The following is a 17,747-nucleotide window of genomic DNA, read 5'->3' as shown; positions in this document are numbered from 1 at the left end:
CCTAGATCTTAAGAGAAATAGCGGGAGAGATAGTGGATGCATTGGTTGTAATTTACCAAAATTCCCTGGATTCTGGGGAGGTCCCAGCAGATTGGAAAACTATAAATGTAAGGCCCCTATTTAAAAAAGGAGGCAGACAAAAAGCAGGAAACTATAGACCAGTTAGCCTAACATCTGTGGTTGGGAAGATGTTGGAGTCCATTATTAAAGAAGCAGTAGCAGGACATTTGGAAAAGCAAAATTTGGTCAGGCAGAGTCAGCATGGATTTATGAAGGGGAAGTCATGTTTGATAAATTTGCTGGAATTCTTTGAGGATGTAACAAACAGAGTGGATAAAGGGGAACCAGTGGATGTCGTGTATTTGGACTTCCAGAAGGCATTTGACAAGGTGCCACATAAAAGGTTACTGGACAAGATAAAAGTTCACGGGGTTGGGGGTAATATATTAACATGGATAGAGGATTGGCTAATGAACAGAAATAGAAACATAGAAACATGGAAAATAGGTGCAGGAGCAGGCCATTCAGCCCTTCTAGCCTGCACTGCCATTCAATGAGTTCATGGCTGAACATGAAACTTCAGTACCCCCTTCCTGCTTTCTCGCCATACCCCTTGATCCCCCGAGTAGTAAGGACTTCATCTAACTCCCTTTTGAATATATTTAGTGAATTGGCCTCAACTACTGTCTGGGTGAAGAAGTTTCTCCTCATCTCGGTCCTAAATGGCTTACCCCTTATCCTCAGACTGTGACCCCTGGTTCTGGACTTCCCCAACATTGGGAACATTCTTCCTGCATCTAACCTGTTTTAAACGTTTCTATGAGGTCCCCTCTCATTCTTCTGAACTCCAGTGAATACAAGCCCAGTTGATCCAGTCTTTCTTGATAGGTCAGTCCCACCATCCCAGGAATCAGTCTGGTGAATCTTCGCTGCACTCCCTCAATAGCAAGAATGTCCTTCCTCAAGTTAGGAGACCAAAACTGTACACAATACTCCAGGTGTGGCCTCACCAAGGCCCTGTACAATTGTAGCAACACCTCCCTGCCCCTGTACTCAAATCCCCTCGCTATGAAGGCCAACATGCCATTTGCTTTCTTAACCGCCTGCTGTACTTGCATGCCAACCTTCAATGACTGATGTACCATGACACCCAGGTCTCGTTGCACCTTCCCTTTTCCTAATCTGTCACCATTCAGATAATAGTCTGTCTCTCTGTTTTTACCACCGAAGTGGATAACCTCACATTTATCCACATTATACTTCATCTGCCATGCATTTGCCCACTCACCTAACCTATCCAAGTCACTCTGCAGCCTCATAGCATCCTCCTCGCAGCTCACACTGCCACCCAACTTAGTGTCATCCGCAAATTTGGAGATACTACATTTAATCCCCTCGTCTAAATCATTAATGTACAATGTAAACAGCTGGGGCCCCAGCACAGAACTTTGCGGTACCCCACTAGTCACTGCCTGCCATTCTGAAAAGTACCCATTTACTCCTACTCTTTGCTTCCTGTCTGCCAACCAGTTCTCAATCCACGTCAGCACACTACCCCCAATCCCATGTGCTTTAACTTTGCACATTAATCTCTTGTGTGGGACCTTGTCGAAAGCCTTCTGAAAGTCCAAATATACCACATCAACTGGTTCTCCTTTGTCCACTTTACTGGAAACATCCTCAAAAAATTCCAGAAGATTTGTCAAGCATGATTTCCCTTTCACAAATCCATGCTGACTTGGACCTATCATGTCACCATTTTCCAAATGCGCTGCTATGACATCCTTAATAATTGATTCCATCATTTTACCCACTACTGAGGTCAGGCTGACCGGTCTATAATTCCCTGTTTTCTCTCTCCCTCCTTTTTTAAAAAGTGGGGTTACATTGGCTACCCTCCACTCAATAGGAACTGATCCAGAGTCAATGGAATGTTGGAAAATGACTGTCAATGCATCCGCTATTTCCAAGGCCACCTCCTTAAGTACTCTGGGATGCAAGTACAAGAGGTGTTACTACAGTTGTACAGGACCTTGGTGAGGCCACACTTGGAGTATTGTGCACAGTTTTGGTCTCCTAACTTGAGGAAGGACATTCTTGCTATTGAGGGAGTGCAGCGAAGGTTCACCAGACTGACATATCAAGAAAGACTGGATCAACTGGGCCTGTATTCACTGGATTTCAGAAGAATGAGAGGGAATCTCATAGAAACGTTTAAAATTCTGACGGGTTTAGACAGGTTAGATGCAGGAAGAATGTTCCCAATGTTAGGGAAGTCCAGAACCAGGGGTCACAGTCTAAGGATAAGTGGTAAGCTATTTAGGACCAAGGTGAGGAGAAACTTCTTCACCCAGAGAGTGGTGAACCTGTGGAATTCTCTACCACAGAAAGTTGTTGAGGCCAATTCACTCAATATATTCAAAAAGGAGTTAGATGTAGTCCTTACTACTAGGGGGAATCAAGGGGTATGGCGAGACAGGAGGAATGGGGTACTGAAGTTGCATGTTCAGCCATGAACTCATTGAATGGCGGTGCAGGCTCGAAGGACCGAATGGCCTGCTCCTGCACCTATTTACTATGTTTCTAAAAGCACCACCGCTCTCAAAATCATCGCAGACATCACATTTCATGACCATCAACACATTGTGCATTGCAATGATTTTCATTAGGCCAGCATTATTTCTATGACACTTTTAGAAATCATCTATCATATGAGGCGTGAATTGGCTGAGATGGATTGGCGAATGATACTTAAGGGGTTGACTGTGGATGGGCAATGGCAGACATTTAGAGACCGCATGGATGAACTACAACAATTGTACATTCCTGTCTGGCATAGAAATAAAAAAGGGAAGGTGGCTCAACCGTGGCTATCAAGGGAAATCAGGGATAGTATTAAAGCCAAGGAAGTGGCATACAAATTGGCCAGAAATAGCAGCGAACCTGGGGACTGGGAGAAATTTAGAACTCAGCAGAGGAGGACAAAGGGTTTGATTAGGGCAGGGAAAATGGAGTATGAGAAGAAGCTTGCAGGGAACATTAAGACGGATTGCAAAAGTTTCTATAGATATGTAAAGAGAAAAAGGTTAGTAAAGACAAATGTAGGTCCCCTGCAGTCAGAATCAGGGGAAGTCATAACGGGGAACAAAGAAATGGCGGACCAATTGAACAAGTACTTTGGTTCGGTATTCACGAGGGAGGACACGAACAATCTTCCGGTTATAAAAGGGGTCGGGGGGTCTAGTAAGGAGGAGGAACTGAGGGAAATCCTTATTAGCCGGGAAATTGTGTTGGGGAAATTGATGGGATTGAAGGCCGATAAATCCCCAGGGCCTGATGGACTGCATCCCAGAGTACTTAAGGAGGTGGCCTTGGAAATAGTGGATGCGTTGACAGTCATTTTCCAACATTCCATTGACTCTGGATCAGTTCCTATGGAGTGGAGGGTAGCCAATGTAACCCCACTTTTTAAAAAAGGAGGGAGAGAGAAAACAGGGAATTATAGACCGGTCAGCCTGACATCGGTAGTGGGTAAAATGATGGAATCAATTATTAAGGATGTCATAGCAGTGCATTTGGAAAGAGGTGACATGATAGGTCCAAGTCAGCATGGATTTGTGAAAGGGAAATCATGCTTGACAAATCTTCTAGAATTTTTTGAGGATGTTTCCAGTAGAGTGGATAAGGGAGAACCAGTTGATGTGGTATATTTGGACTTTCAGAAGGCGTTCGACAAGGTCCCACACAAGAGATTGATGTGCAAAGTTAGAGCACATGGGATTGGGGGTAGTGTACTGACATGGATTGAGAACTGGTTGTCAGACAGGAAGCAAAGAGTAGGAGTAAATGGGTACTTTTCAGAATGGCAGGCAGTGACTAGTGGGGTACCGCAAGGTTCTGTGCTGGGGCCCCAGGTGTTTACACTGTACATTAATGATTTAGATGAGGGGATTAAATGTAGTATCTCCAAATTTGCGGATGACACTAAGTTGGGTGGCAGTGTGAGCTGCGAGGAGGATGCTGTGAGGCTGCAGAGCGACTTGGATAGGTTAGGTGAGTGGGCAAATGCATGGCAGATGAAGTATAATGTGGATAAATGTGAGGTTATCCACTTTGGTGGTAAAAACAGAGAGACAGACTATTATCTGAATGGTGACAGATTAGGAAAAGGGGAGGTGCAAAGAGACCTGGGTGTCATGGTACATCAGTCATTGAAGGTTGGCATGCAGGTGCAGCAGGCGGTTAAGAAAGCAAATGGCATGTTGGCCTTCATAGCAAGGGGATTTGAGTACAGAGGCAGGGAGGTGTTGCTACAGTTGTACAGGGCATTGGTGAGGCCACACCTGGAGTATTGTGTACAGTTTTGGTCTCCTAACCTGAGGAAGGACATTCTTGCTATTGAGGGAGTGCAGCGAAGGTTCACCAGACTGATTCCCGGGATGGCGGGACTGACCTATCAAGAAAGACTGGATCAACTGGGCTTGTATTCACTGGAGTTCAGAAGAATGAGAGGGGACCTCATAGAAACATATAAAATTCTGACGGGGTTAGACAGGTTAGATGCAGGAAGAATGTTCCCAATGTTGGGGAAGTCCAGAACCAGGGGTCACAGTCTAAGGATAAGGGGTAAGCCATTTAGGACCGAGATGCGGAGGAACTTCTTCACCCAGAGAGTGGTGAACCTGTGGAATTCTCTACCACAGAAAGTTGTTGAGGCCAATTCACTAAATATATTCAAAAAGGAGTTAGATGAGGTCCTTACTGCTAGGGGAATCAAGGGGTATGGCGAGAAAGCAGGAATGGGGTACTGAAGTTGAATGTTCAGCCATGAACTCATTGAATGGCGGTGCAGGCTAGAAGGGCCGAATGGCCTACTCCTGCACCTATTTTCTATGTTTCTATGTTTCTATATGATTGTTCGGATGAGTTGATGTGGCATCTATTGACTTTACATCACGCAATGGTGTAAGCTTTACTCACGTGGCATCACTTCAGGGTCTGCAGATGCGTCCGTGGCTGTCCGGGGGTGATTCCCCACGAGTGCGAGCACCCGCTCCTCCATCTCAGTGATGCTGCTGGGGACTGGTGGCCCCCCACCCATTCGCCTCTGTATGGACCTCATCATCAATAGCTTCTTCTGTAAAAGGTGACAGGACAACATTGCATGAGATCATTGCGTGATATCATTACTAGGTACTGTCACAGACACTGATACAACACATAACCGACAGATGTAATCATGACTATTATGATTATTATCATTCTTTACCTAAAGACATGCACCGTGACCACAGGCTTTGAGTAAAACATTCCCGGTAAAAGTGAAAGACCTCACATCTGCTGATAGTCACTCATGACTGTTACAAATCAAATTATATAAATACATATGTACATGTAAATCAATGTAATACTTACTCTTGTGGATCCCACAAGGTCGTTCCATCGTTTGCGGCATTGGTCACCGACGAGACCACTTCTGCTATCTCGGTCCCTATCCTCTGGTAGACCTTTGTGGTGGGCTTCCCACGCCCTCCCTGTGTCAAATCACTCCAGCGTGACTCGACCTCCTGCAGGAGGGAGGCATTTGCCTCATCCGAGAACCTCCTGGCTCTTTTGCGGCCTCCAATGTGCTCCTTTCCCACCTCACTGCTCTCTCCAGCATCAGTCTCCACAGCGTGCTGTGATGCCTCCTCCTCTCCCTCCATTTTAGGGGAAATTCGGTCAAATATGTGGCTGGTAACAGCTACTTTTTGTTTGCCTACTTGCTGTGAAGCTCTAAAGTCTCCCTCCTTCCTCCCAAAGCAGCCACACCACAACCAGACACGCCTTCAGTCCCTCTGAGCTCCCTCTCTCTTTGTCTCCTCTTCTGCGCATGTCATGATGACCTGTGACCTCCAGAATCGTGGGAATAGAGTTTTGCCATGTCATTGCTAAGGACGGCCACACTTTACGGCAGAAGGTCAAAATAATTTAACGCCCATTTGATATCGCTCACGGTAATGCCCATTTTCAAAAATGTAAACTAGGTGTTTTGAGAATGGGCGAGAAGCCGGCGATCTGAGAACCTTTTTTAACGCCCACGCCGGAAATAATGCCCATTTTTGGGTGATAAGCACAAAAGTGGAGGTTCTAGCCCAATACATGCCACACCCACTCATATCCAACCAATATTAAATGATTGATGAATCATAAAATTCTTCTTTAAATAATGATGTCCTCATGAGAATTATTGCAATGCAAAATATGGTGATGGTCATGAAATGTGATGTCTGTGATGATCTTGATAGCGGTGTTGCTTTTGTCATGCATATGCTGTGTGTAGCGCTGGATTCACCTTGTGACCCTAGCACCCCTTTCTCCTCTAATAACCTCATTTGTGTTTTGCAGCTCAGCCAGCAGCGCGGCCCCAGGCAAGAACACCGAGCCCAGAAGGCGGGGGCGCGGAGACGGACTCGCCGGACTCTTCTCCATCTGGTGCTGAGGACCACCGATTCTCGCCCGTGCATCTGCTGGGTCCCTTCTCAACGGATGACAGTGCTGACTTTAAGAAGCCTGCATCCCCAACCTCCATAATCCATTCAACACCGCTGTCATCTAGTGCTCCTGCAGCCATTCCCACATCCGCCATGGAGGTACCGGGCACAAGCACCTTGTCACAGAGCACCCCAGGTGTCTCCGGGATGGTGCCGACAAAGCAGAGGTTGGTTCGACACAGCAGGTCTGCTCCACGAGCGGCAGATCTGAGCAGGGACATGGTACTCTTGTTCAGGAGGAGTGTTGACATAGGTCAGCAGATCCAACAGACAATGAAGGGGCATATCCCTCCAGCTGGCCAGCATGTCCGCCACTATGACGGAGTACGTGCGTCGAAGGCCATGGAACTGATAGCCAGGAACACTGGTGGCAGAGGCCTCCCAGTGGTCCCGGAGTGTGGCACTGCACCCCAAGGTGCTGCACCCCCAATGCCAATGACACATGAGAGCCAGGAGTAAGATTTTGCTTCTGGCCTGGAGGACGTTCCCACCTCGGGACCATCCTCTCCCGTATCCGTCCAAGCAGCGGTTCTGCAGTCAACCCCCCAATGAAGCAGCGCCTGAGGAATTCCTTGGCCAGGCGACTTGGAGTCAGGAGGGGAAGGGGAAGCGGTAGAGGTGGGGAGGAGAAGCGGGGGGCGGGGGGGGGGGGGGAAAGGAAAGTGAGGTGAATGGCCACAGATGTTGTCTTGGGCACATTTTTATGTTACATAAGAACATAAGAACATAAGAATTAGGAACAGGAGTAGGCCATCTAGCCCCTCGAGCCTGCTCCGCCATTCACCAAGATCATGGCTGATCTGGCCTTGGACTCAGCTCCACTTACCCGCCCGCTCCCCGTAACCCTTAATTCCCTTATTGGTTAAAAATCTGTCGATCTGTGATTTGAATACATTCAATGAGCTAGCCTCAACTGCTTCCTTGGGCAGAGAATTCCACAGATTCACAACCCTCTGGGAGAAGAAATTCTCTCTCAACTCAGTTTTAAATTGGCTCCCCCGTATTTTGAGGCTGTGCCCCCTAGTTCTAGTCTCCCTGACCAGTGGAAACAACCTCTCTGCCTCTATCTTGTCTATCCCTTTCATTATTTTAAATGTTTCTATAAGATCACCCCTCATCCTTCTGAACTCCAACGAGTAAAGACCCAGTCTACTCAATCTATCATCAGAAGGTAACCCCCCCTCATCTCCGGAATCAACCTAGTGAATCGTCTCTGTTCCTCCAAAGCTAGTATATCCTTCCTTAAGTAAGGTGACCAAAACTGCACGCAGTACTCCAGGTGCGGCCTCACCAATACCCTGTACAGTTGCAGCAGGACCTCCCTGCTTTTGTACTCCATCCCTCTCGCAATGAAGGCCAACATTCCATTCGCCTTCCTGATTATCTTTGCTGCACCTGCAAACTAACTTTTTGGGATTCATGCACTAGGATGCCTTTCAGTTCCGCGCGGAGGGGTTTCCTGTACGGGCTGCTCCTGCACACCCTCAACTTTGCCATCCTCGCCGGCCGTCCGGACACGCCATGGCGTACCATCTTGCCGTCCGGAGGAGGCGGGGGTCCCCGATGGAGGGCACTCTACGCAGGGGTCCTCCCACTATTCATCGGGGACTTGGCCTGGAGGGTGGTGCACGGAGCAGTGCCGTGCAACAAATTTTTAAGCCGGTTCACGGACTCCCAGGCCGCCTGCAATTTCTGCGGTCTGGAGGAGTCCGTGTTCCATGTTTTTATTGAATGCACGAGGTTGCAGCCCCTGTTCCACTATTTGAAGGGGCTGCTCCTGAAATTCTGGCTGCACTTCAGTCCCACTCTCCTGATCTTTGGGCACCCTGTGCGGAGGGGAGCGGGTAGGTCCGAAGGCCTCCTCGTAGGACTGCTCCTGGGCACGGCCAAGGGTGCCATCAGCCGGTCCAGGCAGCGGGCGGTCGAGGGGGTCGTTCAACCTGACTGCCTGCCTCTCTTCCACTCTTACATCCGGTCCAGGGTGTCCTTGGAGATGGAGCACGCGGTGTCCACCGGTACGCTCGCGGCCTTCCGCGAGAGGTGGGCACCGGAGGGACTGGAGTGCATCATCACGCCCGGCAACCAAATTTTAATTTGATTTTACGTTTTAAAGTTTAATTTGTTTTAATTGCCGGTGCTTTTAGTGTCCCCCTTCCCTTTTATAGGGGGCACTGGGGAAAATTGTGATTTTAGTGCCCAAAAAAAAAAAAACCAAAAAAAAAAAAAGAAAAACACAAAAAAAAAAAGGGGGGAAAAAAAGGGCCTTGAAAATGTCTGGAGTGTCACCCAGGTCGGGTGGCACCGTTTATTGTTTTTATGTTTTCACAGGTGAACTCAAAAGAGTTTCATGCACTAGGACCCCCAGGTCCCTCTGCACTGTAGCATGTTGTAATATCTCCCCATTCAAATAATATTCCCTTTTACTGTATTTTTTTCCAAGGTGGATGACCTCACATTTTCTGATATTGTATTCCATCTGCCAAACCTTTACCCATTCGCTTAACCTATCTGAATTTCTTTGCAGCCTCTCTGTGTCCCCTACACAACCTGATTTCCCACTAATCTTTGTGTCATCTGCAAATTTTGTTACACTACACTCTGTCCCCTCTTCCAGGTCATCTATGTATATTGTAAACAGTTGTGGTCCCAGCACTGATCCCTGTGGCACACCACTAACCACCGATTTCCAACCCGAAAAGGACCCATTTATCCCGACTCTCTGCTTTCTGTTAGCCAGCCAATTCTCGATCCATGCTAATACATTTCCTCTGACTCCGCGTGCCTTTATCTTCTGCAGTAACCTTTTGTGTGGCACCTTATCGAAAGCCTTTTGGAAATCTAAATACACCACATCCTTCGGTACACCTCTATCCACCATGCTCGTTATATCCTCAAAGAATTCCAGTAAATTAGTTAAACATGATTTCCCCTTCATGAATCCATGTTGCGTCTGCTTGATTGCACTATTCCTATCTAGATGTCCTGCTATTTCTTCCTTAATGATAGCTTCAAGCATTTTCCCCACTACAGATGTTAAACTAACCGGCCTATAGTTACCTGCCTTTTGTCTGCCCCCTTTTTTAAACAGAGGCGTTACATTAGCTGCTTTCCAATCCGCTGGTACCTCCCCAGAGTCCAGAGAATTTTGGTAGATTATAACGAATGCATCTGCTATAACTTCCGCCATCTCTTTTAATACCCTGGGATGTATTTCATCAGGACCAGGGGACTTGTCTACCTTGAGTCCTATTAGCCTGTCCAGCACAACCTCCCTAGTGATAGTGATTGTCTCACGAATGCATCTGCTATAACTTCCGCCATCTCTTTTAATACCCTGGGATGTATTTCATCAGGACCAGGGGACTTGTCTACCTTGAGTCCTATTAGCCTGTCCAGCACAACCTCCCTAGTGATAGTGATTGTCTCAAGGTCCTCCCTTCCCACATTCCCATGACCAGCAATTTTTGGCATGGTTTTTGTGTCATCCACTGTGAAAACCGAAGCAAAATAATTGTTTAAGGTCTCAGCCATTTCCACATTTCCCATTATTAAATCCCCCTTCTCATCTTCTAAGGGACCAACATTTACTTTAGTCACTCTTTTCCGTTTTATATATCGGTAAAAGCTTTTACTATCTGTTTTTATGTTTTGTGCAAGTTTACTTTCGTAATCTATCTTTCCTTTCTTGATTGCTTTCTTAGTCATTCTTTGCTGTCGTTTAAAATGTTCCCACTCTTCTAGTTTCCCACTAACCTTGCTCACCTTATACGCATTGGTTTTTAATTTGATACTCTCCTTTATTTCCTTGGTTATCCACGGCTGGTTATCCCTTCTCTTACCGCCCTTCTTTTTCACTGGAATATATTTTTGTTGAGCACTATGAAAGAGCTCCTTAAAAGTCCTCCACTGTTCCTCAATTGTGCCACTGTTTAGTCTGTGCTCCCAGTCTACTTTAGCTAACTCTGCCCTCATCCCACTGTAGTCCCCTTTGTTTTAGCATAGTATGCTCGTTTGAGACACTACTTCCTCACCCTCAATCTGTATTACAAATTCAACCATATTGTGATCACTCATTCAGAGAGGATCTTTTACTAGGAGATCGTTTATTATTCCTGTCTCATTACACAGGATCAGATCTAAGATAGCTTGCTCCCTTGTAGGTTCTGCAACATACTGTTCTAAGAAACAATCCTGTATGCATTCTATGAATTCCTCCTTCAGGCTACCCCATGCGATTTGATTTGACCAATCGATATGTATGTTAAAATCCCCCATGATTACTGCCGTTCCTTTTTCACATGCCTCTATTATTTCCTTGATTATTGTCCGCCCCACCGTGAAGTTATTATTTGGGGGCCTATAAACTACGCCCACCAGTGACTTTTTCCCCTTACTATCTCTAATCTCCACCCACAATGATTCAACATTTTGTTCATTAGAGCCAATATCATCTTTCACAACTGCCCTGATATCATCCTTTATTAACAGAGCTACCCCACCTCCTTTCCCTTCTTGTCTATCCTTCCGAATTGTCAGATACCCCTGTATGTTTAATTCCTAGTCTTGGCCACCCTGCAATCACGTTTCTGTAATGGCCACCAAATCATACCCATTTGAAATGATTTGTGCCGTCAACTCATTTACTTTATTTCGAATGCTGCGTGCGTTTAGGTAGAGTATTTTAATACTAGTTTTTAAACCATGATTTTTAGTTTTGACCCCACCTGCAGCCCCTTTATATTCATACATATTGTCCCTTCCTATCACCTTGTGGTTTACACTTACCCCAGTGCTACTCTGCTCTGTTGCCTCCTGCCTTTTGCATTCTTTCTTGGGGTCCTGTTCATCTGCCCTCTCACCCACTCTAACTAGCTCAGAGCCCTCTCCTGGGTTCCGAATACTCCTCGCATTGAGGCACCGAGCTTTCAGGCTTGCCTTTTTATTACACTTTGACCCTTTTGAATTTTGCTGTACATTGGCCCTTTTTGTTTTTTGCCTTGGGTTTCTCTGTCCTCCACTTTTACTCATCTCCTTTCTGTGTTTTGCTTCTGTCTCCATTTTGTTTCCCTCTGTCTCCCTGCATTGGTTCCCATCCCCCTGCCATATTAGTTTAACCGCTCCCCAACAGCACTAGCAAACACTCCCCCTTGGAACATTGGTTCCGGTCCTGCCCAGGTGCACACCATCCGGTTTGTACTGGTCCCACCTCCCCCAGAACTGGTTCCAATGCCCCAGGAATTTGAAGCCCTCCCTGCTGCACCACTGCTCAAGCCACGTATTCATCTGTGCTATCCTGCGATACCTACTCTGACTAGCTTGTGGCACTGGTAGCAATCCCGAGATTATTTCTTTTGAGGTCCTACTTTTTAATTTAGCTCCTAGCTCCTTAAATTCATCTCGTAGGACCTCATCCCTTTTTTTTACCTATGTCGTTGGTACCAATATGCACCACGACAACTGGCTGTTCTCCCTCCCTTTTCAGAATGTCCTGCACCCGCTCCGAGACATCCTTGACCCTTGCACCAGGGAGGCAACATACCATCCTGGAGTCTCGGTTGCGGCCGCAGAAATGCCTATCTATTCCCCTTACAATTGAATACCCTATCACTATCGCTCTCCCACTCTTTTTCCTGCCCTCCTGTGCAACAGAGCCAGCCACGGTGCCAGGAACTTGGCTGCTGCTGCCCTCCCCTGATGAGTCATCCCCATCAACAGTACTCAAAGCGGTGTATCTGTTTTGCAGGGGGATGACTGCAGGGGACCCCTGCATTACCTTCCTTGCACTGCTCTTCCTGCTGGTCTTCCATTCCCTAGATGGCTGTGGACCATTCACCTGCAGTAAGACCAACTCGCTACATGTGCTACTCACGTCATTCTCAGCATCGTGGATGCTCCAGAGTGAATCCACCCTCAGCTCCAAATCCACAACGCGGTCCGTCAGGAGCTGGAGGAGGATGCACTTCCCGCACACGTAGTCGTCAGGGACACCGGAAGTGACCCTGACTTCCCACATGGTACAGGAGGAGCATATCACGTGACCGAGCTCTCCTGCCATGACTTCACCCTCAGATACACTTAATTTGGCGACAACAATGTTAACAGGTTACTTACTGATATAAAAAAGAAAAAGACAACAATATTAATGGCTTACTTACTGATATAAAAAAGAAAAATAAAATCTACTTACCAATCACCAGCCAATCACTTACCCCTTTAGCTGTGACGTCACCTTTTGATTTCTTTCTACTTCTTTTTTGCTTTTTCTCCCGGCTGGAGCTGTACAAGCTGGGCCTTTTGTAGGCCTCACCCCTCACCTCGAGCTCCCGCCTCCGATCTGCCGCCGCCTCTCGCAGCTGCTGGGCCTTTATAGGCCTCACCCCTCACCTCGAGCTCCCGCCTCCGATCTGCCGCCGCCTCTCGCAGCTGCTGGGCCTTTTATAGGCCTCTCCACGCACCCCGGACTCGCGCTGCTCGAACTGCCGCTCCTCCTCCGACATTGGGCCTTTTATAGGCCTCACCAATCACCCCGGACCTGCGCTGCTCGAAATGTTGTTTGTGCTATTTTGGTGGGAGGGTCGGGGGAATGGGCGAAGGGGCTACCTTGCTGGTTTGGATTTGTGTTTTGTGTTACTGGAAATTGTGAAGTCTTGTCCCCTTAGTACAGATTCACACGAGGCATGTAGTGAAGTCAAGGTCACTCTGGACCTGCACCTTTATTTCACAGCTCTGGAATGCTGCACTTGCCTGAGACCTGTCCTTATATACCTGTCTCTTGCAAGTGCACCCCTGGTGGTAAGGTATGCTGGTGGTTACAGGTCATATCTTATTACAGTCATATATAGCATGTTAGGATACAGTTATATATAATAATGTAAGATACATGACATCACCCTCCCCCAAGGTCTTATTGTCTTTATAGGCTCAATCTCTCAGGTGGTCTATGCTCTCGCGTGGAGCGTCTGAGTTGTGGTTCAGTTGTTTGCCTTGGTGTCTGTTTTTCTTTGGGTGTGGTTGCTGGTATCTCGCCTGGGCTGTCTGTTTCGATTGGTGTGATTGTTGTTGACTTGCCTGCGCTGTCTGTTGGGATTGTCCTTTCCTCAGTTTGTTCCCTTTGTCTGTCCACCAGGTGTGGTGCGAGTTCCACATTGTAGTCTGCCTCTAGTTCCGCAGTGTTGTTGGTAAATCTGCTTTTGATTTTGTCTACATGCCTCCGGCAGGTTTTTCAATTGTCCATTTGTACTACCAGTAGCCTGTTTCCTTCCTTTCCCCTTACTGTCACTGCAAGCCATTTGGGACCCCTACCATAGTTTAGTACAAACACTTTGTCCCCTATCTCATTCCATCTCCTCCTCGAATTTCTGTCATGGTACTCAGTCAGCTTATGACGCTTTGCCTCAACGATTTCATGCATGTCTGGGAGGATTAATAAGAGCATTGTTTTTAAAGTCCTTTTCATCAACAGTTGCGCGGGGGATCCCAGTCAGTGAGTGCGGACGAGATCTGTATGCCAGCAGCAGTCACGACAGGCGACCCTGCAGCGTGGGACCTTGGATTTTAAGTATGCCTTGTTTAATGATTTGCACTGCTCTCTCCGCCTGGCGGTTGGAGGCCGGCTTGAACGGTACTGTCTTGACGTGATTTATGCTGTTGTCAATTATAAAGTCTTGGAATTCTACGCTGGTGAAGCACGGACCATCGTCACTGACCAATATTTCAGGGATTCTGTGCGTTGCAAACATGGTTGCGAGGCTCTCCACAGTGGTGGAGGTTGTGCTCGAGTTTAAAATGGTGCACTCGATCCACTTTGAAAATGCATCTACAACTACGAGGAACATTGTGCCCATGAATAGGCCTGTATAGTCTACGTGCACTCGCGACCACGGTTTGGTAGGCCAGGGCCAGGGGCTCAGTGGAGCCTCCCTGGGGGCATTGCTGAGTTGGGCATAAATGGTGCACCTTTGGACGCAGAGCTCCAAGTCTGCGTCAATAACAGGCCACCAGACGTGAGATCTGGCTATGGCCTTCATGAGAACGATCCCCGGGTGCTCGCGGTGGAGCTCCCGGACAAATGCCTCTCTGCCTTGCAGAGGCATGACTACTCAGCTACCCCACATCAGGCTGTCTGCTTGTAGTGATAGCTCATGCATGCGCCTGTGAAAGGGTTTTAATTCCTCGGGGCAGGCATCGCGAGCCTCTGCCCAGTCACCGGTTAGGACACATCTTTTTACTAAGGATAATGGGGGGTCGCTGGCCGTCCAGGCTCTGATTTGGCGAGCCGTCATGGGCGAACCTGTGGATTCAAAGGCATTGATTGCCATGACTATCTCACAGTCCTGTTTGTCAGACCCTTCCGTGGTCGCCAGGGGTAGCCTGCTGAGCGCGTCGGCACAGTTGTCTGTGCCTGGTCTGTGCCTTATGGTATAGTCGTAGGATGCCAGCATGAGTGCCCACAGTTGAATTCGCGCCGAGGCGTTTGCGTTTATTGCCTTGCTCTCGGATAGGAGGGACGTGAGGGGCTTGTGGTCGGTTTCTAATGCGAACTTGGCGCCGAAAAGGTATTGGTGCACCTTTTTGACACCGTACACGCACACGAGCGCCTCCTTCTCTACCATTCCGTACCCGCGCTCCGCCCGTGAAAGTGACCTGGAGGCATAAGCTATGGGTTGTAATTTGCCCGCACTATTGACATGTTGCAAAACGTACCCGACCCCATACGCTGACGCATCGCATGTGAGAACTAGCTTTTTACCTGGGTCAAAGGAAGTTAAAACACTGTTGGAACACAGAAGATTGCGTGCCTTATTGAAGGCGCGTTCCTGGGCGTCCCCCCAAAACCAATCGCACCCCTTCCTGAGTAGCACGTGGAGAGGCTCCAGCAGCGTGCTTAAGTTCTGCATAAAGTTCCCAAAGTAATTGAGTAGCCCGAGAAAGGCGCGCAGTTCTGAGACATTCCGGGGCCTGGGTGCCAGGCGAATTGCTTCTGTTTTGGACTCTGTTGGGCGGATTCCATCAGCGGCAATCCTTCTGCCCAAAAATTCAACCTCGGGTGCGAGAAACAGGCACTTGGATTTCTTGACTCGTAGGCCTACCCGATCCAACCGCTTTAGTACTTCCTCCAAATTACGGAGATGGGAGTCGGTGTCCCTGTCCGTGATAAGTATGTCGTCTTGAAATACAACCGTCCCCGGGATGGACTTGAGCAGACTCTCCATGTTGCGCTGGAATATGGCAGCTGCCGACCTGATGCCGAATGGGCATCGATTGTACATGAAAAGGCCTCGATATGTGTTGATGGTGGTGAGTAGCTTGGATTCCTCGGTCAATTCTTGCGTCATATACGCAGATGTGAGATCTAATTTTGAGAAAAGTTTACCTCCAGCCAATGTGGCAAATAAGTCCTCTGCTCTGAGCAGCGGGTACTGGTCCTGTAGGGAGACTCTGTTTTTGGTAGATTTGTAGTCCCCACAGATTCGTATGGATCCATCAGGCTTCATGACTGGGACGATGGGACTTGTCCAGTTGCTAAATTCCACAAGAGATATAATGCCTTCCCGCAGAAGCCTGTCTAGTTCGTGTTCAATCTTTTCCCTCATCACATAGGGTACAGCTCTGGCCTTATGATGGACCGGTCTAGCATCCTGTGTGATGTAGATTTTGACTTTGGCCCCTTTGAAAGCGCCCACATCTGGCTGAACGAGATGATCAAATCGCTTTATAACTGTTGAGCAGGAGGTCCGTTCCTCTAATGACATGGCATGGACATCATCCCATTTCCAGTTTAGTTTTGCCAGCCAGCTTCTCCCAGCAGTGCTGGGGGTCTCCGGGGACAATCCACAGGGGAAGTCGGTTCACTGTCCCTTTGTGTGTGACAGAGAGCATGGCGCTGCCGAGGACTGGCACGATTTCTTTGGTATAGGTCCTTAGTGTGGTGTCGACCCTTGTGAGTTTTGGTCTGTCTCTTTTATGCGGCCACAGTTGTTCAAATTGTTGAGCGCTCATGAGAGATTGACTCGCTCCCGTATCCAGCTCCATGTTGACAGATATCCCGTTGAATAGGATCCTCATCATTATAGGAAGCATCCTGTTGTAGGAGCAGTGGCCATTTATCTATTGACCCGCTGTACACCGGTGTCCCGGGTACTGTCCCCACCATCTTCTGGTCCACTTTCCAACCCATCTGATTCGTATACCAGCCGAGCTGCCGTTTCTTTGCACATGCGGGCCAAATGCCCTGTATATTCACAATTTCTGCAAACAGCCTGCTGAAATCGACATCCCCTTGACGAATGCCCACCCCCACACCTCCAGCACAGACCTGTTCCATTGTTCAAAGTGTTCCCAAAGAATGAGCTGCGTCTGGCTGATCTCTCTTGAGCTTCTCTCAGTTTGTAGTTGATTGCTCGCATTGTGGGTTGATGAGGTGTGAACGGCCATTCCTGTGGCCCTTGATGGCCTCTGCCTGCTATCGAGAGCCTGTTCTCCCAGTTTTGTCTGTGTGTGGGGGTAGCAGCTTGATGGCTCCTGCCTGCTGTCGAGAGCCTATTCTCCCAGTTTTGTCTGTGTGTGGGGGTAGCAGCTTGTTTAGTGCTGTGAACTTCTTCTTCTGATATTTCATTAGTTGTCGTACCTGCATTGTAAATCAACCTCGTTTCTTCTTTCCCCTACCAAGAATGTCTGTGCAACCAGTGCTGCTGCCTCTAAGGTCAGGTTCTTGGTCTCTATGAGCTTTTGGAATTTACCTGAGTGGCCTATTCCTTCAATGAAAAAGTCTCTCAGCATTTCTCTCCTCAGTTCATTGGAGAACTCACATGAACTAGCCAACCTCCGAAGTTCTGCCACGAAGTCGGGTATGCTCTGGCCCACACAGCGTCTGTAGTTGTAGAACCTGTGTCTGGCCATGTGTAGGCTGCTCGCTGGCTTCAGGTGGTCTCTTACCAGTGTGCTCAATTCTTCAAACGACTTGCTTGCTGGCTTCTCGGGTGCCAACAGATCCTTCATTAAAGCGTATGTTTTCAAGCCACAGCTGGTCAAGAGACGGGCTCCTCTCTTGTCTGCCTTATCATCGCCTAACCAGTCTTTGGTTACAAAGCTTTGCTGGAGCCTTTCTATAAAGTTCTCCCAATTGTCTACCGCATTGTACTTTTCATCTGATCCGTTGTTCGCCATTCTGTGGATTCTGTAATCCCGTAACTCGTCGCCACTGTGAAGTCCTGT

Source organism: Pristiophorus japonicus, chromosome 1 (genome assembly GCF_044704955.1).
Source record: "Pristiophorus japonicus isolate sPriJap1 chromosome 1, sPriJap1.hap1, whole genome shotgun sequence".
Taxonomy (NCBI): Eukaryota; Metazoa; Chordata; class Chondrichthyes; family Pristiophoridae; genus Pristiophorus; species Pristiophorus japonicus.
This window is presented reverse-complemented; position numbering follows the sequence as displayed.